Consider the following 23,826-nt stretch of genomic DNA (forward strand, 5'->3'; position numbering starts at 1 on the left):
AAAATATGTGTATTAGGGGTTTGGGGACTGGAAAAAGAGATGGGTAGAATCAAGAAATAAATTGTCAAGAAGTCTGAGAGGAGGCTGCTGAGACAGAAAATTTCTTCCTCATATGCATACTTTAGTCTTGGGGAAATGGCTGTGAATATGGTATCACCATTAACATCTCCCTGTGGAGACTGGAGACCTGCAAACACTATGTGAGCCCTGGGACATAGAGAATTATTATTAAGTCTGATTACAGATAACTTCATTTTTGTTGCATTTATGACTGGTACTTCAAGGAATATTGTTGTAGTTTACACATTTTACAACAATGACCGTTGCCATTAGCAAATATATTCCACCAAGCCACTCTGGAGCTGACGAGATATGAGGAAATTGTCAAAGGAGTCAGCAATTACATTTAAAAAGCTGACTACAATGTACACAGGTACCATTTAGGCCAATTTTCTTTTCAAATTGTGACAAAATACTGGAGCCAAGTTCTGATAGGTCACTCATGAGATGAGTTCTGGATTACATCATGTCACTAACTTAGTCAACTTACAAAATATACTATCTGTTCTTCCAGAATATCTTTAAATTTGGAATAAGTTATTCCCATGGGCTTTATAGAGACTAGTGTTCTAGATTGATAATGAAAAAGAATAGGAAAAGGGATTATCTATCTATCTATCTATCTATCTATCTATCTATCTATCTATCTATCTATCTATCTATATCACTATGCTGTACACCAGAAAATAACACAATATTGTAAATCGACCATACGTCAATTAAAAAATAATTAACATCATGCTGACCTTTGGTCCAGTCAAAAGCTCACCCTGTCACCGGGAATATGGGACTAAAATTTACCTCAGTTGTTAGTCACCCGAAAAAAATGAGTTTCTAATGAGAGACAGAAAATGTGACATAAACAAGATTTTATTAGTGAAGTAAAACATAGTAAAACACAGCGTACCCCTGAGAATTGGGGTTGAGCCGATCCAAGAGAGGAAAAATGGTGCCGCTCCTTTGTTTCTCCTGCTCTTATATCCTGGCTTAGGGGGCGTTTTCATGATGGCTTCCATTCTTTGAGTGCTCAGGCTGACTGACAGCTCACGTTCCTAGTGCTCAAGCATGCCCATCTCTTTTACGCATGTTTTTACCCATGATGCACACAGAGAAACCAATGGGAGGGGGCTCAAACTGTAATATTAATTACATTATAATGAGCACTGGGTCAAGTTAAGCCTGGTTCTTCTCTCTTCTGTGCAGCCGCAGTGTTCATTTCTAGCTGGCTTCTTTGCTGGCTTTCATTTAGAGAAAGTTTGGGGGGCCCCTTATCCTGAGTGCAGGTGTACTATTATATTTGGGGTTGCTCCCTCCCCTTCCTCTCCCCTTACCTGGTGCTCATTTCTATCTAACTGCCTAACAAACTGAATTGAAGTCTACTAAATAATACCATGATGGTTTAAGAGTAGTTAGTTCCCCTGGAGGCCATATGGGCTTCACCACTGAGACTGAGTCTGCAAAGTGGCTAGTGACAGCAAGAAGGCCCACCGACAGCAGTGGCTTACTTCACTGCATAAGTCATCATCCTGAACCATCCAAGCCGAAGCAGAGCTGGCTCTGTACTGGTGTTTTGATTGCTTAAAAGTTTTCTTGGCCATCTTGGTAAGAAGCTGGAAGAAGAACTCAAATTCTTGAAAGCAGATAATGGTTCTGATGTTGAGACATTTTCATGTAAATTTCATGTAAGTTTCATGTTGTGTGTCTCTTCAAGATAATGTCAGGAGGGCTGCAGGAGACTGCAAGAGATGCTCTTCCCAGATCTCCAGCCAATCCAATCTAAATCAGAAGAATGACCTCAGAAATGTTTATTGCAAATCACAATTTAAGTTTAGTAGTATAAAACAGATGGACAATGAGAGCATACTGTAAAAACTAGAAGGAAAAATATTTGTGTATCATTTGCTTTGTGGTGGTGGTTAGTTTCTGAAATATGTATTTTTAAATGGAAACAACTTAGTAAAAAAGCTGTAGCAGATTTGTAAAAGTTGCTTTAAAGATTTTCAAGCGCATAAAATCAGAGAGAATCACATAATAAACCCCAATGCTCTCATCAACCCAGACTCAGTAATTATCAACATTTTGCCATTCTTGTTTTATTTATTCATTCTTTTGTTTTTGTTATTTTCTAGACTATTTAAAAACATACATATCATATACATCTCTGAGAGCTAATTTCTCAAAATTTTGAGGACATTAAAACAAAGTTTAATTGAGGGGGAAAAATAAATATTTTAGGTCAATATTGCTAAATACTTGCATGCATCAGTTCAGTTGGAATACAAATTCAGATGTTGCATTTTTTTTACTATCCAAAGTATATAACAGCAGAAAACTAGTATTTTACAATTTTAAAAAAAATATTATTTCATTGTCATGCTTCTCTGCAGTCAGTGTTTAGACTTCTAGATGGGTTTTAAATCACATGGTAAGCTCTCCCAAACAGTGACAAAATTCTGTATCTCTCTAAGAGATAATTCTATAGTGAGGATTTTTAAAAACCTCTACTATTAGTATTTTCTTTGTTTTTTTGTTGTTATTGTTGTTGTTGTTGGAGAAATTGGTGTACTCAAATATAGTTTTTAAGTTTATCTCAAAAAGATATTCAAGGAGAAACAATTTATAGATTTAATAAGTCCATGTTCTATTTTGGGAATAATAAAGGTAACTATATATATGTACAGTAGTCTCCTGATCCACAGGAGATATGTTCCAAAACCCCCAGTGGATGCCTGAGACTGCAAATGGTACCAAACCCTATATATACTGGGTTTGTTTTCCTATATGTATGTATCTATGATGAAGTTTAATTTATAAATTAGGCACAGTAACAGATTAACAACAACAATAATAAAATAGAACGATTATGACAATATACTGGAATAAAAGTTATGTGAACATGGTCTCTCTCCCTCTCTCAAAATGTTTTTGTACAAACTAATGCCTTTTCCATCTTAACTAAGCCCTACCACGCACTGTGGCCATAGCTTTTGCGGTTTGATGTGTGACAGCAAGACTAGCATGATTTTCTTTTTCCTTCATCACAATTTCAGGAGTAGATGATTCATTCTTGCTATAGAGCATAGCAACCTTACTGTATAATTTTTTTTCCTTATTAAGTGAAGAAATTTCACCTGTTCACTTACAGAAAGAACTTTATGGCTTCTTTTTGGCATAACCGTTTTGCTCTTCAGGGCCATTATTAGGTAAAATAAGGGTTACTTAACACAAACACTATGCTACTGTGACAGTAGACCTAATAATCAAGATAGCTACTAAGTGACTAATGGATGGAATACGCTGGACAAAGTGATAATTCACATCCTGGACTAGACCAAGTGGGATGGCATGAGATTCCATCATGCTACTCAGAAGAGTATGCAATTTAAAATGTATGAATTGTTTATATCTGGAATTTTCTATGTAATATTTTCAGACCATGGTTAACCGCAGGTAACTGAAACTGTAGAAAGTGAAACCATGAATAAGGAAGGGCCACTATATATATGTAAATATATACATATATATGTAAATATACACAGTTATATATGTCTATATGTCTATATGGTATATGTCGCAGGAAGATAAACATATTTATACTGTTATATATGTGTATATGTTAAGAAGATACATACAGGCACAGACTCAGTGTCTTCTGGAATGAATAAACTCTTTTGCTTTGCTCTTGTTGAAAGGCTACATGGTTAAGATATCTAATAAGTTAGCAAACTGGGGACACTCCTGGGCTTCACGCGTCTCTCTTCCCAGCCTGATTTCATTCTGTGCATCCTCCATCACTGCTCTACCTTGCCTCTCCTTGCCATGCCTTCACCAACAGGCATTCTGTCTGGTGAGAAAAGAAGCCCCTTCTAGTTCATGCGCAAGCCGGAGTCACACTGACTGGCCCCCCAGTTAAGGATCCGTGTGTGGAAATTGGAGAAAGTCAAACACTGGCTTAGAGAGGGAGGGCACTGATGAGAATTTAGAAGAAAGGAAGGCAGATTTTCAATTATTTGCTGCTTGTATTTGTGAACGTGTGCTGAACAGAACTATGGTTTAAATTGTATGTAAAAGGAAGTCTATACAGCATAGCCTTTTTAACTCTGAAATTCAATTAATCAATAACAATGAAGTTTCTAAAGCTTCCAAAGAAATTTTTGAAATTAAGGCACACATGAAAAGGCCTGATGTTGTGATTTCACACTTTGAATTTCCCTGTAGCTTCCTGGAATACAGAAATTAATCTATAACACCTTTCTTTGTTCTGTTCCTACAGTTCTTTCCCTATGATTAATGGCTTTAAAGGGGGAAAAATCTGTTTCACTTGAAACTAATTTATCTAAATAGTAAAAAAAAAATAAATAAATTTTACTTTGCAGATCATTCTGTGTCTACTCATCACATCTCTGTTTTTGCAAAATTATCTTCTGTATGCAAAGACATTTTCCCTAAGAAAAAAAAATCAAGAAAAAAAAACCAATTATAACTACTTACTGAAAGATTACATGTTTCGTTTCATAAAGAATCTAGAAATAACAAGAATATTAAAAAATATTTCCCTTGTTTCTCCTGAAAAACCAAAACAAATTTGAACTTTATGCCTAAAACTCTAAAATCATCTAACTGAAAAAGAACTGGAGACCTTAATGTAAGGCATGGTAACCGCAAAACAAGGTAGAAATAATAAGCACGCTCCTTACTTAGACCAAGTGTAAGGTGAAACTGAGTTACTAATACAGCAATGCAATTGTTCTACCCAATTAATGCAGTTTGAAAGCAAAACTTTTGACTAATTATAGATTAGGAAAAATGTTTAGTCATAAAACATCACTATTTTAAAGCTGTATCTACATACAGAAACTACTTTCAGGTTTTTCTGTTGTGATTTTCTGACCTGGATTTCTTTCTCCTCACTAGTGTTTATTTCATAAATTCCTGCCATGTTCATCTCACCTTCTGCTAGAAATCCTTTCTTAATATTTCAGTTTTGAGTGATCTTCTTCTTTCATGAATTCTTATTGAAAGTTAAAATTTTATCCAAAAGGCAGTAGTTAATAATCTACCATTTATAATTATTACTTAATTGCTTTATGTTTATTATGTGTATTATTTATACATAACCTCAATATTACTATTTCTGAAAAAAATAAACACTCATTTTAAGAAAACTATAAAACCTAGCCTAATAATGCTCAAATACAGCCTGTCATTTAATATTGCCAATAACTTGGGTTAATTTTTAACACTCGATTAATGCAACTTTAATCTCATAAACCAGCTTTAACCACATTAAGTGGATAATTCTTAATATTAAGGTTTCAATGATTGTTGAATCTTATAGAATAATGAGTTACATGCAATTGCTCAAAACCATTTAACAGTTCTTCCAACAAATGAGGGTAATCAAGTCCCAGAAGGATTTATTTTTGAGTTGTGAGTTAATTAAAAGGTAAGCAGAGATCCCTTCATTGATTTCCACAAATATACATATTCAATTCCTGCTAGCAAAAATGATTGTTTCCCCAAAGTTCAAATTAAAATCCCATTTAAGTAATCTTTTTTAACCTCTAAACATTATACTTGTTTAATGTGTATTTGTACATTCAAATTATTATTCAGTGCAATGTGTGGTGTATAAATACTGTCTCTCAGTGTAAACTGAAGTTTGTTTGATTGGAAATAGTATATTGTTTTTGTCTGTGGCAAGATTTCAGATGAGCATAAGGCTTGGAGCCCAATTAATCTAGAGGGATGTTTATCTTGAACATTTTTTTTTCATTCATACATACATAGATTTTTTTTTTTTGACAGACTATCTTCCTTATGAGAACTTCTCATTTTTTTGAACCTCAATTTCTTCATCTGTAAATTAAGAATCACAGTGGTTCCTTCCTCAGGGGGTGTTGTAAATGTATTTATATGTATTAAGCGCTATAAACAGGGCACAACACATAGTGAAAAACTGTAGCTGTTATTGTTGTTAGTTGTAGTGACTGGAGAAAGCACCACCACAAACAACACTGGTTTGACATAACGGCAAATAATTAATACTCCTGATTTTGTCCCTTACAGAATCTGTGATAACGGTATGGTCTGGTAGCCATCTTGCCGACATAGAATAATGATTTGGTGGTGTTTTTCCCCTCTGTGTTTTTTAATGAGGACTCTGGGTGAACTAAAAAGAATTCAATCAAGATGTACAAAAGTATTTCAATTAAAGCAACATCAAGTAGGAAAACTTTGTTCAGCAGGTGGAAGTATATCAAAAGCAGAGACGTTATATTAACATCTTATTTTTTTCATATACTTGCATATATACTTACACTCATTTCCCAACTCTCTGTGAAATTATATCTCAACTTATTAAACATTCTGGTCCCTTGAGTAATGCTGTTGAATGAACGGAACCTTTCCTAGAGCTGTCGTCCCATGAGCCAATCACAGAGAGGCTGAGCAGATGCCCTCTGGGCTGAGAGGCAATGATACAGCCATTTGTTTTTAAAGGAATGAAGAGTCTTCACGTTAACAAAGAGTCTTGTATCAGGCCCCAGACACTTTCCATTTAGACAGAAAGGCCAAAATAATATCTTTTTTTCTTTTTTTTTTTTTTTTTTTAGAAAAAAAGAAAGGTCTACGTTCGTTAGGACTGTTTCACATGGACGGTGTGTTTATTGTATAACAGGTCTAATATCCAGTATAATTCAACTGTGATTAATTGTAATGAGTAAGTGATTTAATTCTAAGTGAAATTAAATTTTAAATAGAGTTACTATTTTTTTCTCAGCCTAGGCCGTCACATTTTTAATAATTACTTAAAAATACTGCAAGTCTTGTCTCAGGGAAGATCCACAGGAAATTGTAGTATTATTTTTAGGTGCATGAATTTAGGAAATGTTAACTGAGAAACTCTTCAACTGGTCCTAGAAAATCCATTTAGTGCCTCTCTTTCAGAGGTTATTATTGTGAATGAGAATGATATTTGTGCTTTAATTTACAATCCCAATAGAAATCAAGACATGAAATGTCTGTATGTTTGAACAGGTTTTACTCTTTGGACAGAAGACCATGGAAAGAACATACTGCAAATACACCCACTCCTCCACACTCCACCAACTCTCACCTGACAGAAAAAAAAAAAAAAAAAGAAAGAAAAGAAAAACACGAGAGTGAGAGAAAGATTAACAACAGAAAAAAAAAAACAAAACCCTTGAATTTTACAAACCCATACCTGTCAGGTCTAGACCGGCTTTCTGTTTACGACTTTGTTTTCTTAACTCTCAAGTTAAGATTTCTTTAATTGTGAGGAAAAGACTTCTAAATATAACTCCACAGACTCCTCAAACTTACCAGGCTTGGAAACAAATGACTTTTTTTGTTGTTCCAAAAATAAAAGACTGCCAAAAGGATGTGCACTTGCCATCATTACGTTCATTTAAATGATGTGCCACAGACTGAAAGTAATCCTGAAGGGAGAACAGAAGTAGCTGGAACAATGGAAGTGGTACAGGACTGTGTTTGGTGAGCTGACAGCACCATTCGCTTTTCATTTGCACATTTACATTCCACTTTATTTCCAGAAGGTTTGAGAAAGGCTAACACTTATTCAGAAATATAAGTTCTGAGATTTTAAAAAGATAGACACATAACCTTGTTACTCTATTATCACACCTACACTATAAGAACTTTTACCACTACACCGTAAAAAGACAAAGGCAACATTTTTTCAATATTTTATTCTTCCTTTTTTGTTTTTTATATGGATTTATGAAAGAAGCATTGATCGGTACTTGAAATGATGCTGGTTTAAATGATGTGGGGCCGTAGATAATTAGAGGAAGTGACTCATCTTTTTATTTGATTGCTTCCATCTAAGCCAAAATAACGCAGACATAGAAACATAATTTGTGAAATTCACAGCACAATCTCTTTGTTATTATGTTGTTTACCATAGTTTTACCAATAAAATTACTTAAAAGAAAACCTTTTGAAAGAATCATATTTGACTTCAATCATGATGCAAAGATGCTCTATCTGGAAATTCAGGGACTACGTGTTGTTGTGAGAGACATTCTGTAGCCCCATTTTAGCAGCACTGAGCTCCTTATTTTTCTGTAATCAGTAGGAGGAAAGCAGTGATTAATGAGCTGCCCAGCCTGCCCTTTGTCTCACTGTGACACCATTTACTTAGTTCTCCAGCCTTCCCAAGCTCAGTTATTAACAGTGTAAATTTCTGAGTGCATTGGAGCAATTGTCGTAAATAAGAGTCATAATTCTCTGCCATTTTCTGAAGGAGAAATATATATTCATTGACCAGTATTAATAAGGCCCTACTCTCTATTTACATACTCTTAGAATTTTTAAGGAATTTAGATTCCTTGGGAGCTTGAGTGTATAGCCAGAAAACTCATTTTAAAGTTTCTAGTATGCTTCCTACTTACCTTTGTGACTTTGGAGGATGTTTCTCAAAAATATTTTGTTATGTCTTGGTTTCATTATTTTAAAAATGGAAATGATAATAATGCCAATGACCTCATGGCTAATTAAACTTGGAATTATGAAAATACTTTGTAACTAGAAGGCACAGTGAGTTAGTTGTTATTCATTTTATTGTGAACTGATTAGAGGAGCTCTGGTTTATCTCTGTCTTTATCACAATGTCAACAGTAGGAAGAAAGGGAATCCAAATTGTCCACTCTATTATTCTGCTTTGTCTAAGTCTATTTTTAAATGAACAGACAGTGTAGTCCCACCATGTGCACTATGCATATTGTAGGGGACATAAAAGTGTGTAGAATATGAGATGCAGCTTGGTGTGGTAGAAAGAACTGAGACTTTGGATCCTGGCTCTGCCACTCATTTGCACTGTGGCCTCAGATAAATTACTTACCTGACCTGAGCCTCTGTTCCCTTATCTGCAAATGAGATTAATCAATACTCTTCCTACATGATTGATGTGAGGATTAAAAACAGTAAACTGAGTCAGGTTCCTTGCATACTACACACACTCCTCTAACACTACTAGCTACCAATTAACTATTTCTCTTTCTTTTCCTTTCCCCTACTCTAAATTCTAGTCTCAAGCTCTGTGATTAAGCACATGTTGCTTAAATTTTTAGGCCTCATCTTGTCCATCTATAAAATGAGACATTTGGATAGGTGGCTGCAAAAGTCCTTTACATGTCTTGCATCTGGTGATTTCAGACATGAGTGGTGTTCTGCTGCAGCAAGGCTTCCCCAGGCCTGTCCTTGAGATGCTGGTGATGGTTGGGTCTGCCATGGATGTGAACCAATGAAGCTGTAATGTGGGCCCCAGGAATCTGGGGACCAACAATGAAAAAAGCTGGAGAGTCAAGACAAAGAGAAGCACAAAACATTAAAGACCCAGTTCCTCTACTTTACAATGAGATTTAGTGCCACTTCTCTGCAGAGCACTCATAAATTATGGATATAACTGCCACAAGGCAGTCTGCTAAATCAGGGGAATCCTGCGGAACTCCCTTCCTGCCTCTGCCTGCAGTGTGAGGGGTCAGAGTTCTGAAGAGTTTGAATCTTGCTATCTAGTATCAATCTCCAGATCAACAAATGCTCATTCCTCTGAATTAATTTGAGTGCCTACTGCTGAGTATGGGTTAGGAATGTACAAGAATGGTGACTTTCTCCATTGTGACAGAATGCATCCACTCAAATGAAACAGATTTGAACAAGCATAGTGCGTGCATCTGAACAGGGATGCGGACTTCCTGGAGGGCAGCTGCATGGTTATGGAAGCTCTGTGTTCTTATGCAACAAATGATGTCATTCGAAAATGGTGGTGTCTGGATATTGCCAGTGATTTTCCATCTCTTTCTCTGGGTCCAGCATTCCTGACCTTTTCAATTCAAATTTCCTTGTCTTGCACCTGCCCATTGGCCATTTGATTTGTGGAATATAATGACAAAAAACCCCCCACAAAATATCTAAGGATATTACTCACATAATTATTCTTCTGGAAAATAGGTAAACTATTCTAATCTGTAATACCATCCTTACACTCATATTAAACAGGTCCTTGCCCTGATCTAGTTCCTCATTGGCTGTGATAGTTTCTATGGATTAAAGAGTTGATGGGTCCAATGGACTTGCCTTTGCACCATCACCCCATCTAGACCATGTTCTGGGCATTTGGGACCCCAGAATTCCACTCCAAACAACACTGAACTTAGCAGAGTCTGCATGAGTCCTCTGAGTTTGGCATCAGGTAAGATTAATGAAAGACTAGTCCAAAGGGAGAACTGCATCAATGTGAGGACATCTCTTGCTCCAAGGGATAGCTAAAGAGTGGCTGGTTGTGCAGTGAGGGATGGAGATAGAGCATGGATGTGTAGGCTGAGATAGACATTCCTGTGGCATGAGAATCTTCATGCCACATGCAAAAAAGTGAGTTTGGGGTGCCAGGAACAGGAGCTGAAGTGGGCATTGATGTGGGGCTGGCTTTTCCTATACTGCTACATTCCTGGGTGGCATTCTGAGAAGTCTAAGGACTATGAAGGAAGGAGGCTATAGCACATTTCATTTAAGAGTTTATTGGCTTGATTTAAACTTTAAATACTTATATATGTGCCCTGCGACTCTGTGTTACTTTTGTCTCAAGCTCCCCAAATATCAGGAGTAAATTAGTTCTATTTAGAAATTTGACCTCAAAGTCCAAATAGAGAGATGATTCCTCAACTTCCCTGGCCTTTTCATATACTATTCCTGTTTCCTAGTTGAAAAGATAAATGAAGTCCCAATGTTGGTTTTGCAAGTTTTCATTTTTATCGTCTGCTGTGATCGTTGCCCTTGACTTGAAAGGGTTTATCTTGTGACCCTAGAAAGCAAATGCATAGTGAAGATTGTCTATTAAGCTAGTTAGAAGAACCACAATGCTGACTGTTCTCAATTCCTAGACTTTGGGAAATATTGACAGGCCCCCACCCACCCCTTCAACTTTAGTATTAATATGTGAAGAAATCGTAAAACCAGCTGAGGCCTAAGCTCACAGACCTGATGTAACCAAGTCCAAACTCACTCTGCTCACCACACAGCAAACCAGTAAATTGGAAGACGAGGTGCTGGGGCAAGGAATAATGACTTTACTCAGAAAGTTGGCAGACAGAAGATGGCAGACTAATGTCCTGGACAACCATCTTCCCCAAGTCAGAATTCAGGCTCCTTTTATATTAAAAAGGGAACAGGGTGTGGCTGGTTATTGCAGATTTCTTGGTGTTGGAATCCTTTGTTTTTGCAGCTGTCCACGTAGGTCAGGTCATGGTGTCCCTGTAAACCTCCAACAAGACAAATGTTACTTTCTATTCTATAACTTTTTATCTTTATATGAATGGGAAAGTGTTACACTTAAAGATCAGAGCCTTGAAAATGGGCTATCTTGTATATTTCAGGTTCTAGGCAACATTCTTTTACAAAAGGTGCGGAACCAGCATGACTAAGTCCAGGAAATGCAGCACAGATTTAGAGCTCAAGGAAAAGATCTAATATGGAGTCAGATTTGTTTTTCCCTATTACACTGAGTCAAAAGATTTTTTTAAACTTTTGAGTTTCAAACTAATAGTTTTTCTCATGTTGGGTCCCTGAAAAAAGAAGAGGAAAAAGAAAAACTGTAGTTAAAGCAAAGAGAAGGGGTACTATTCACTACCTTCAGAAAGATGCTGGAATGTGATTAATTTTTGTAAAATGTATTTGAAAAACTTGCTAGTTAATAATAGCATTGCCATCCAGAGTGGGAACATCTCTTTCAAAAATTCATTATCCTGGAGTCTTGCACATCAATGCTCATGATTTCCTATGTACAGTAATAGCAGCTCCTATTTATATACCACTTGTCACTTGAAGTTATCAAAGTGATAAATAGCTGCTATTTGGAATCTGCCTCTAGTCTGAATATCAGAAATGACAAGTGTAGTTCAGAGCCTCATGGTTCATCCAAAGGATATGTCTTGTTTACTGTTTAGGTGTTCTAAGCTTCATCTTCATGATAATGGTAGCTAAAAGGAGAGCTATGTTTTTCACCAATGGAGCTGCATTCATACCCGAATCCTCTTTTTATAAAGGAAATAGAGCAGTGACTAAAATTGTGGTTGCTTTTATGTTCCAGAAATTATTCAGTTTTAGCAATGACAGACAGGCTACTACTCTTAGGAAGCTGGATATTTTCTTTTTTCTTATTATGACTAGTGTTGTTTATTTTATAATTTGTTGGTCTCTGAATCTAGGGGGGGTGAAAGAACTATCTTAATATTCCCCTTTGCCCCCAGAAACAAAATAATTAGTAGTTTCTAAAATGATTAAGCAATAACCTTTCATAAAAGATTATTAAAAATTCTGCTTCATTGAATTTTCTGTGTTCATCTAGTATTATCTAGGGGGTAATTTTTTGCCTGTGTACCCATAACTGTTTTTTTTTAGTGTCATGAAATGAGTGATTCATTTTTTAAAAACTGTGTTGTCTAAAAACTCATGTAAAAGAGGAAAGCAAAGTGACTGCTATTACACTGTACTATTCCAAATCTTCTTTATCCACCTGCAAGACAGGTTGCCAACTCAATTTTCAAAATAATGTGAAAAAAAGAAAGAGGTGAATGTTATCTAATGGTATAACAATAGGAAGAATTGAGCAAAGATGTTAATAATTATCATTGTAATTTCTTTACTGCAAAATGGAATAAGGAATGACTACTACTATATAATTTTTTTAAAATAAAATGTGGAATAAAATATAATAAAATAAGAAATAGATTTAACAGTAGGCTACAAAGAGGTTGATCATTTTCTTTTAAATCCGACAGATCAAATATTCATGATGTGTGAGCTACCCATGCTTTTGCCCCCTTCCATCCTGTCTCAGTAACACAGGGTTTTGGTTAAAGTATATGAAGAAAATCTGGATGAAGTTTATGAGGTATAGGTAATGTTCAAAGAAGTATATGAAGAAAATACTTTGCAAGCAGTACAGGCCGTTCTGCAAGAATAGCATGCATGCATTCCTAAAAAGCACAGGAAAATAACATTATATTGGAGAAGAGGTGAAGGATGGATATAGCCCTACCAAACTTAGTCACACACAAAGAACTAGTTAGGAATCTAATTTAAAAACAGATAGGAATCTAATAAAAATGGTAGCACAGCTGTACACATTAAAGAATTAAGAAATGAATAAATACCATAAAATAGGTCTTTACCTTGCCAAAGATTTGCAGTTTGTTCATGGAACTGGGTGAACCCTGGCCAGGTCACCCACCTGGCTCCCAGGTCCAGCACTCTAAGGGTGAGAGGCAGAGAACAAAACTGAGACAGGAAAAGAGTGAGAGAAGAAAGATGTAGAAAGCAAAGAGAACACAAACACAGTGGGAAAGAACAAGACAGGCTGAGAAGAAACGGGCAAAATTAAGGAAGTCAGGGGGAGATGGGGCCATGTGTTCTTGGCAGTTGGAAGGGCTGCATCTTGTGAGTTTCCGTGTAGTGGTGGTAGGAGGCTAATGTGAAATCTAACGGAACATTGTAACATCAGCTGTGCATGGGTGCCTCTCAACAACCACTGAGATGTGTGCTCAGGTGTGTTTTATGTATTCCTACACAGTTCACTGCAGCTGGGTGCAGTTTTCTGCATTCATCTAGTGATAATTGTTGGAATAAATTCAAACTTCCCAACAAGCATTAAAATAGAACTATTTTTGTAGCCTCTTCAAATGCTTGTGGATATTTTTTGGTATTATACCAAAATTCAGCAAGTGGTTGGTTCTTAAAGGTTGACTGCAGTGTGGAATCTAAAACCATATTAATGAGATTTTCATGCTCTTACATTAAAATCACGTGTGACTTTGTAACATCACCTTTTGGTCATTTGGAAAACGTTGGTTCACTTAATTGTGCGTATCTTCCAAATGGTGACACATTTCCTTGTGCAATTTTTAAACAATTATATTTGTTAATATTACTATGAAAATCATCAGAAGGTTTGTTATTGAAGAGTCTTACTGGGGCAGATGAAATTTCCTGAAATTCTCAGTATTTAATAAAATTAGCTATTTTATGCTTCATCAAAGACATTAGGTGAAACTGGCTGTCTCTCCTTTTTTGTTTTTAGCTGAGCGTGTGTGGATGTGGAATGCTAGTACAGCATGGTGCCACTGCCTTGCTTCAGACTAAGGCAGTTCAATTTCAGTTTACAACTACTTAAGTTCTCTTTGTTTATTGAGTGAACACAAAAGTTGAGAGAATAAATGATTTCAGGAGTTAAATTAAAAAAAATTATACTGGGCAGGGCATTTTCAGCATGGCAGGATCCTGATAAAGATGACCAGAGGCACTCAGAATTTTTAAAGGTTATTTTTCCTCTATGCCTTCACTGATTTTCTTTCCAAGCTAGTTTGCTACATCTTCATTCATTCGCTGAATATGAAAGCCAACAATTTATGTTAGCTGGTTATTTTTCCGAAGCCAGTGCTTCAGAGGAAGGGAATCCATTCACATCAATTGTCAGATAGCTGGAGCTATGTCACTTTCCAGCAGTGATGGCCCAACATCTTTTTAGTGATACTCAAATATCAAGCATGTTCTGATGAGATTGTATAACATTTTGTGTGTGTGTCTTCCAAACGATTTCAGGGCTGAGTTATTAGAACAATGGTCGCTTTAGAGAACTGAAAGCTGCTTCTGGTGGTGTTTCTCGGTGCACGTGTTAGACGAGGGTATGTTGTGGGGATGCTGTCACGTTTCCCATCCACACTCCGTTTCACCAGCCCCTGCATCGCCACACACATACATACTTTGAGAGCAGTGCTTCCACTGTGAATGTCTAGGTTGTGAACAAAAATGGAAAGAACATTATTTTGTATAGGAAAAGTTAGTTTTTATAAAATAATAAGATTTTTAAAAACTTTATATTTTGGGAATGCCAATCAGCTACCCTTTCTTTTTAATACAAGGATCTAGCTCATTGGAAAAGCTGGCCAATTTACTTTGTGTGGCACAGACAATTTCTTCTTGTCAATTGGAAGGCTCTAATCACCTATTTGACAAATTGGAGAGAGATCAGTGTTATCATCTAAGTATTTTATTTATGCTAATAAAGGATTTCTATTTTACATTTCATCTAAAATTCAAAAGGTTTTTACTTGTGTTTTGATAGAACAGTGTCATTTCTTCCAGATTTTATTTATGAAAATGGCTGTATGGTAGATTTCGATTCTCAGAATTCAAAATACAGATAGGCAAGTCATAAAAATAGCAAAGCATTTATTTCAGAAAATATGCTGAATACAGTAATTGGCCACTGAAAAGATAAGGTTATAATTAGGGTTTTTCCAAGAAATGAGAACCTGAGGATTTTATAATGAGATCATTTCTTCTAATATCTGGCAGGCTTCATTTTCACAAATTCTATTATAATAATCATATAGGTTAATTATGCTAGGTTATTTTATTTCTACTATCTAGGGGACTATAGTCTTTCTTTCATCTATGGAAGTAACTGTATAATATCCTGATGGATTTAATATACTCTCTATATTATGGTGTTAGCCAAGCAGAAAAACACATAAATAATTGAGATATCTTTTCTCTAAAAGGAGACATTGTATTATAATTAGATCATTATAGTGAATTGGTCATATTAACAGGAGAAAATAAGTCTTTTTTGTTGTTGTTGTTCATGAACCCTTGGTTTATAACTAGACAAAAGAAATTGGACTTCATAACATTTTCCTGACAATGTTGGTGAGAAATCTGGTTCTCTGTTTTCTTGTACTCTTATTTAATTCTAATGAATGAGTATTAAATAGTTGTCTGTAGGTCACCTTTATGGGAGGCTGTGTACTTTAAGATGCATTTTCCTCCATGAATTACTTCACATTTAGGGGCAGAATTGATGTAGAAGACATTCATGTAACTTTTTCCACCTTAACATTATTTTTTTTCCTATAGGACATAGTATTTCATAGTGACAAGATCCAATTGCTGAAAGCAACTTGAAGAAAATAATCATTCCCTGGAACCTTTAGGCAAAATATTTGCAGACAGATTCAGCTCCTTCAGAACACTCTGCTCTTTAAAGATACCTGCTACTAAGATTGCTGGAGGTCAAAGCATCTTGCGTCTCTTCCTCAACATGCCTTTATGTCTTCAAGGGAGGGAAAGCCTACTTTTCCTGCTTTCAAGTTCGGCTTGACTTTCAACAGATTCTGCATTTGACAGATGATATATTATATGGTTTGATTTACATGTTAATGAGAAATTAAGACTTGTCAAGTGGTTTCCGTTTCAACTGTAATGCACCTTTGTGCATTTTTTTTTTTTTTAACAACCAAAAACTATCTTGAAAGAGTAGCCTTACCTTTAAGGTATCTCCTAAGGATTACGTGTTTGATATGAACTAGCTTTTACCCTTGAAATAATAGAAGACTCATTTGGCACCTTGAACCATGGTTTTGAAGGTTTTCTAAGAGCATTCAATGTGAGGGGCCAGAATCACTGGGTTCTAATGTATGCTAATCTGAAATCTTGCTATGTATGGATTAATTACTCCCTGCAGAAGTTTGCTGCTTTATATACTTCAGCTGCAAGTAGTTACTGGTCACTTCCAACATCCAGACCCTGATACTGTCAAACTTAAAATGCTCTTTTTCCTCAATATGTTGTTAAAAGTGGCAATTTCTTATTTTTTAATTTGTATTTCTTAATTTTAAAACTTTATTGGCCATTCAGTTTTTTTAGAATGACATGTTCTTATGCTTTACCCTTTTTTATATAAATTGTCAATCTGTAGTTTTTGTTTCAGAGAAACTTTTTTTTTCAGTTATATAGATTACAAACATTTTCTCATATCCTATGACTTGTCTTTAAATCATTTCCAGCAGTTTTTATTTTCTTACCTTGTCTTACTGCATTGGCTAGAATTGAATATTGTACATGTAAAGGCTGGAGCCTTTGTATAATATTGACTAGAAGTGAGGACAGATGCTTGTAGGTTTTGAATATAGTCTTTGTCAAAGTAAAGTTCACTTTGATTTCGACTTTGCTAAGAGTTTTTATTGTGAATACTTTTTTCCAGATTTGTTTCTATGTAATATGAGATTTTCATAGAATTTTTCTGCTGTAGTATTTTTAGGTGTGAATTGTATTTTCTATTTTAAACTTTTGCAATACTGAGAAATACCTTACGCGGTCATGATAGATTTTGTGTGGTTTAATTTTTTTTCTAATTTAGATTCTTTTAAATTTTATTCTTGTTCCAGAGACAGCTAACTTTCCACTAAAATTTCTCTCTCTTTTCCATAGCGTGGGATTTTCACTGGATGGGACTTTTTCCTGCTCCCCTGTATCCAACAAGGTACTGGGACTAGTTGTTGTTGGTAGAACTCAAGCAAAAATGATGTCAGCTATGGGTCAAGCTAGTTGAAAGGATCTATGTCTTTTTTCATTTTTTCTTTCCTCTTCCATCTTGTAGATCAGAAATAGGCAAACTATGACATGTGGGCCAAATCTGGTCCTTGGCCCATTTTTATACAGTTCATGAGTAAAGGATGTTTCCATATTTTGAAGAATTAAAAAAAATGAATATGCAGCAGAGGCCATATGTAGGCTGAAAAGTCTGAACTATTTACTAGTTGGCCATTTATAGATGAAGAAGCTCCCAAGCCATAGGGGATGTGAGAGATCCAGGATGGAGTAAAGCTGGTTCCTTAAATCAGTGAGTGAAGGAGAGTTTCCTGCAAACCCGAATGCAGGCACTCACCTGTCAGATGAGTGGAAAATAGACCTTTATATATTTCTACCTGTTTCAGTGCTATCGTACTACCAACTGCTTCCTTTCTTCTCTTTCATTTAGTAATAGGTGGTGCCTCTAGTTTCCAAGGTGTTTCCCGGTCTCTGCCCAGATGCACTTTCTAGAACCCTTCATTGTAATTCCCTTTGATCAGTGTTATGACCCATCAAGCATCAAACGTGCCTTCGGAAGTTTCTTTCCAGTGTGGAGCTCTTTTCTTTGGGGCAGTCGCCCTGACTGGTCCTACATACCCCCTCTGAAAAGACCCCCTTACAAAATCTTGTGCACTCCCTCCCGGGCTCCCCAAACCGCTCTGATCTGGTGCGACTTTTCCTCCGAGTAACACAGTGGGCAGTGGTTAGGAACATCTTTATTTGGAAGTCTGTTTCTACGGGAGGCTGGAATTTGGTGTCTGTCTTGTGTATGTAGAAAGTTGAAGTGAAGCTCAAACACTAGGCTTCCTAACTTAAAGGATTTGTATCCAGATTTGTTTGGAGCATAGAAAATGATTCTCTTGCTTTCTTGAAAACAGGGGTCATTGATGCTGTGACAGTTCTTTCATTTTATGAAGTCAGCATGGCCTCCACTTCTGCTTTATCAGTTCACAGGTTTTGAAAGTCATAATGGAATTTATATCATCTGCAGAAGATGCAGGGAAGTATGGGTTAAAAGAAGGGCTCATATTTGACAGAGGCCAAGATGCTCAACTTCTCCAAGTCCCATTTCCCTTATAAAATGGTTCTAATGTTTGCCGTTTTGGATTATTGCTCTTTGTTCTATATTTGATAATTTATGTGAGCACAATATATTTAGCACAGAGCCTAATATATTACAGGTATTCAAATATTGGTAGATGTTATTATTCAAAATAACATAATATTAATATTACAGTCAGTGAATCAATTATATATAAGCTAATTTGGCTTATTAGCCACTTCAGCATTATGAAATTTGATTTAAACCACAAAGCTCTTCTGAAGTCCTGGATCATAGCCACCTGTCAAAGGAAACTGAGAAGGTGATTAAAAAGCCTTGGTTGGAAAAAGATACTTGCAAATTCATTTTCTCACTTAGCTTAGGATGTCACGTGCTAATACATTTTACAGTTGGCAGTCTTTATTCTTTTAAAGCCTTGGATTAAAATGAAAATAACTGAATAGGAAACTCTATATCATCCATGTCAGAGAATATTACAGCAGCTCCTGCTATGGACTCAAGTGCATTTAAAGGGAATATATACCCAGGCACATTGTTCATGTTCTACTTGGAAAATAATATTATTTCCCTCATATCAAGTGTCTAAGGACCCCATTTAATTCTTTTATGGGAATTTCAAAGCTCATAAAGAGAACTGATGGGGTAGAAGACTGAATATTTTTATTCTGGAGTAAATAGAGACAAGTTGATTTGCTATCCAGGTTTTAAGTGAATATTCTGATATTATCATATTTGCTTAAATTGAAATTTAGGGCTGTGGTTCACAAACCTGGCTGGCCATTCGAACCACCTGAGGAACCGTTTAGACAAACATATCTCTGAGTATCTCCCACACCAGCTGGAACATCGTCTGTCTGTTATAAAGCTCCTCAGGTGATTGTGAAATCATTAGAGATGTTTCCGATTAGCCTGCATTTTGTTGGATTTGGGTTATAATGCCGAAAAGTAGGATATAGTCAGGGGTGTTAAAAGCACAACCTAGACCCTTGCTTTCAAATTGTGGTCCACAAAGGAGTAGCGTCGGCCTCACCTGAGAGCGTGGGGAGCTTGTTAGAAATGCAGAACTGAAGCCTTTCCTCAGATTTCCTGTATAAATCATGCCTTTTAACACAGTCCCTAAGTGATTCGTATGCATAGCAAAGTTTGAAAAGCACTGACATAGACCTTTTATAGGATAGGTTTCGACCTTCTTATCCAAAAATCGAACATAAAAATTTCATGTACCAACCAAAGAGTGAAGATACAAGATCAAAAGGGAAAACATTGTCGGTTACTCTATATACAACATGAAGTTTTTGCTGTAATTGCGATTATAAGAACCTAGTTTATTGTCGAGTCTGAAGCTAGAAATGAGTTCACCCACTGCCTCTCTTTATTTCTGTTGCTGCTTATTAAGATGTGTCGTTGGGAAGTTGGAGGCTTATGTTTGGATTAGATTCTTATCTTACTGACATATGAAGTTTGTAATAGAGGCAGCGTCCATTGCAGCAAAGCCAAAAATAAAAGAGAGATTTGTCCCATCCTGAGGAAAAAAATATTTTCCCAACGTGGTGCACTTTATTTGGTGAACCTTTTAATTTGCTTCTCCTAGGCTTTTCCAATTAGCTCCACCTAACTGTCATCACTGCAGTGTGTGTTCCCCTCTCTTAAATCTCTTCCTTGTCATATCGAGAACTATTTTAGAATTACTTCATTTTTTCTTCATTCTTCAGGTTGCATTTCCATGAAGGAAATTGGTTATTTGTTGGGTTTCTTTTTTTTGTAGTTCCCAATGTCCTTATGCACCCCATCCCCAGTTCCTAGCATAATTCTTCACAGAGTGATGAGTTATTAGGGTGATCACATTGTCCTGATTTAACTGGGGCAATCCTAGAATACACCTGCTGTCCTAGAGTAATTATAAACAGCATCCCCTCTCACACTGGAAAATGTCCTGGTTAGCGTTATAAATTATATTGTCCCGCTATCTGTAATGGAGATGAGGCTGATCTGTGGTTAATTTTGTCTAAGGAGACCCTTTCCTTCAAGGGAGCCTCAAGAGCTGTTCTAGGTGAGACCATCACTCACCCTGCATCTCTCCAGTTTACTGTCCCCCTCCCCCAATTCCTGCCTCCTCTCTTGCTACATCTGTCTTTGATCAGTGTGAAAAGCAAATGTTCAAAGGACCAGAAATGACTTGCCAAACTTCTTTGGCAATATGGTATACTAGAAATAATTCACTACTCTATTGTAGGCATTTTATTTTATTTGAATTTCTTACTATGCTTTAATATTTTTAAAGTTGATTACATTATATACCATATGGTTTTATTCAGCTTTATTGAAACATAATTGACAAAATTGTAAGATAAAGAGTACAACGTGATGATTTGATATATGTATACTGTGTGAAAAGATTCTCCCCATTGAGTTAATTAACACGCTCAACACCTCATAACTTTCAGTTATACAAAACAGTCTTAGCAACATGGTATACGCTGGATCCTCAGACGTTATTCATCCTATAACTGAAAACTTATACCCTTTTACTAGCATTTACCTATTTTCCCAACCCCCAGCCCCTGGCAATCACTATCCTACTCTCCATTTCTATGGGTTTGACTTATTATTTGACTTATTATTGTTATTTTTGGATATCACGTATAAGTGATACTATGCACCATTTGTCTTTGGCTTATTTCGCTTAGCATAATGCCTTCACATTCATCCACGTTGTCATAAATGACAGACTTTCCTTCCTTTTCAAGGCTGAATAATATTCCGCTGTGTGTGTATATGCATGTGTGTGTGTGTGTGTACACACACACACCACAACTTCTTTCATCCATTGACCGACACTTAGGTTTCCGTTTCTTGGCTATTGTAAACAATGCTACAATGACTATGGGAGTACAGATATTTCTTTGAAATAATGTTTTTTTTCCCCCTTTGGATATATACCCGGAAGTGGGTTTGCTGGATCATATAATAGTTCTATTTTTAATATCTTTTTTAAAACTATTTTTAATGTCTTAAAGAAACTCCATATTGTTTTCCATTGTGGTTGTACCAAGTTTACATTCCCACTAACGGCGTATGAGGGTTTCTTTTCTCCACCTCCTTGCTAGCATTTATTACCTCTTGCCTTTTTGATAATAGCTATTCTAATAGGTGTGAGGTGATATCTCATGTGGTTTAGATTTGTACTTCCCTGATGATTCATGATGTTGAACACCTCTTCATATACTTGTTGGCCATTTGTATGTCTGCTTCAGAAAAATGTCTATTTATGTCCTTTGCCTATTTTTAACTGGTTGTTTTTCACTACTGAGTTATAGGACTTCCTTGTATTTTTTTTTGAATATTAACCTCTTTATTGCATATGTGGTTTGCAAACAGTTTCTCCTGTCCCATAAGTTGCCTTTTCATCTTGGTGGTTTTTCCTTTGCTGAGTAGAAACTTTTTAGATTGTTGTAGTCTTCCTTGTTTATTGTAGTTTTTGTTGCCCATGCTTTCTATCCAAGTGAGTCTTAGCCAAGAAATCACCACCATAACCAATATCAAGAATATTTCTCCCTATGTTTTCTTGTAGGAATTTTATGGTTTCAGGTCTTATGTTCAAGTATTTAATTAATTTTTGAGTTGATATTTTTATATCATGTAAGATAGGGGTCTAGTTTCATTCTTTTGCATGTAGCTGTCTAGTTTTCTCAATACCATTTATTGAAGAGACTATCCTTTCCCCAGTGTATATTCTTGGCTCCTTTGTAGAAAATTAACTGATGCATGGGCTTGTTTGTGGGCTGTCTATTCTGTTACATTGATTTATGTTTCTGGCTTTACGCTAATACCACACTGTTTTGGTTATTATAGTTTTGTAATATATTTGCTATTTGTTTTTTAGGGTAGTATTTTCCCCCATTCTCTGTCACCCTCTCCTTCATACCCCCTCCACCCACAATCCATCCCCTTCAAGTTAACTGATGTTAATAACATAGTATTTATTTCCATGTATTTTTCTCCATGATCATAAAGCAAATATATCTATAAATACACATTTACATATGTTGGATTTTTTTGGTCATTAGTTTCTTCTGTCACCAAAACCTGTGAAAATTTGTTTAAATAATTATTTCCATAGCTGCCATTCCAGGGTATGGATATACTGTCATTCTCTTAGCTATTTTTCTGAGGTTATATTAAAGCTGTTACCAGTTTTTCTTATTATCATTCATCATTACATACAGTACTATAGCAAATGTTCTTTGACATATCTCCTTAATACCAACAGTTTTATTTTTATGTGGAGTAGGATTAATGGGTGAATGTTGTGTGTGTATATTTAATTTTAATAGATGCTACCATGTTACTTTCCAAAATGATTGTAATAATTCACTGTGTTACCCTTAATTCATTTGATGCCCTCTGACTCAAAGGCCAAGGCTGGGCCTTGATGGCTGAGAGGACACATGAGACCAGGCTGCTACATTCTACTGCATGTCTTTTAGTATGAATAAAAAGCCTTTTAAATATTGAAGAGATAGTGGTGCGATTTGAGTTTTACATTTAGTGAGTTGCTTTTATGAAAAGAAAAGAATTACTTGAAATCTGGATTGTCACAGCAAACCTGGGATTCATGATTGCTGTATAATTTTGACACAAGGCTCTGCATTGCAAAACAGGTGTACGATTAAGAGGTTAGAATTATGATGAGAACACTCAGTGATTATTTAAAATTTATATTTACTAGTTTGTTCAGTATCAAATAAGGACAAGTTCTAAGGCCAGTCTGTGACAGAAGTACAATTTAAATGATTTGATGCCTTTTTCCTGAAGATACATTTTACTTTCTTCTGGTTCCATCCTCAAAGTCAAAGGTGATAATGACATCGATAGAGGCCTTGCCTGGACCCGCCCAAAAGCATGGATCCCCATTTGCAAAGGCTGATCTAGGAACTACTGCCTCTAAACACTCAACCTGTCAGAAACAGAACAGAGCAGAGTCCCTCCATCCCTAAATGACATTATTCCTTAAGGAGACCAGCCAGTTACTTGGTAGCAAGTTGATGTCTATCCAGTTCTGAGTGTGATTTGCCTTTCCTGCCTGCAGAGCCTCAGCCATCACCATTATCTGGGGGCTTATGGAATGCTTGGTCCACAGGCGTGGAACACCACACAGCACAACATCTGACTAGGGGAGCCTACCAATGGCGATGAGGTCATATTAGAGCACACCACTCAGAAGCAGCTGGCCTCACAGAATGCTGGCATGGCCT

General features: G+C 36.1%; 1 long non-coding RNA gene across 3 annotated transcripts in view; it reads left to right on the forward strand.

The window, feature by feature from the left end:
• Positions 1-23,826, forward strand: part of LOC106730894 — a 132,279-nt gene that overhangs the window by 61,303 nt on the left and 47,150 nt on the right. Inside the window, exon 3 of one of the 3 annotated variants that reach the window (XR_004316129.1) lies at positions 16,015-16,323. The exons of the other annotated variants lie outside the window; for them this stretch is intronic. This is a non-coding gene — a long non-coding RNA (uncharacterized LOC106730894). Of the gene's footprint in view, positions 1-16,014; positions 16,324-23,826 lie in introns of those variants that run through there. 3 annotated transcript variants of the gene reach the window in all.

This window comes from Camelus ferus, chromosome 29 (genome assembly GCF_009834535.1).
Source record: "Camelus ferus isolate YT-003-E chromosome 29, BCGSAC_Cfer_1.0, whole genome shotgun sequence".
Classification (NCBI taxonomy): domain Eukaryota; kingdom Metazoa; phylum Chordata; class Mammalia; order Artiodactyla; family Camelidae; genus Camelus; species Camelus ferus.